Raw genomic sequence first — 411 nt, forward strand, 5'->3', positions numbered from 1 at the left:
AGAAAGTGGCTTTTGAGGTGTCCTAGTTCTTAAGTGCACTCTGAGGGTCTAGTGGCAAGATACTGTGCTACAATTCCGAAGGCCAGCAGTCACTCCACAGGAGAAGGACGGGCAGTCTCCTCCTGTGTGATTAACTGCCTCTGCAAACCCGCCGGAGGGTCACTATGGGTCGGTTCCCTCTTGAAGGTAAATAACAACTATAACAACAACAACAACAGTCCTTAAGGAGTGGTCCTGCTTACTCCAAAGCTGCACCTCTCAGGTGGTTTGAACCTACTAACCAGCCATGAATGAAGGAAAATTAGAAATTGTTAAGAAAGAAATGGAACGCATAAATATTGGCATACTAGGCATTGGAGAGATGAGATGGACTGGCATGGGGCATTTTGAGTCAGATGACCATATGATATA

Source organism: Elephantulus edwardii, unplaced genomic scaffold (assembly GCF_000299155.1).
Source record: "Elephantulus edwardii isolate Elephantulus edwardi_28Jun2011 unplaced genomic scaffold, EleEdw1.0 scaffold00051, whole genome shotgun sequence".
NCBI classification, from domain to species: domain Eukaryota; kingdom Metazoa; phylum Chordata; class Mammalia; order Macroscelidea; family Macroscelididae; genus Elephantulus; species Elephantulus edwardii.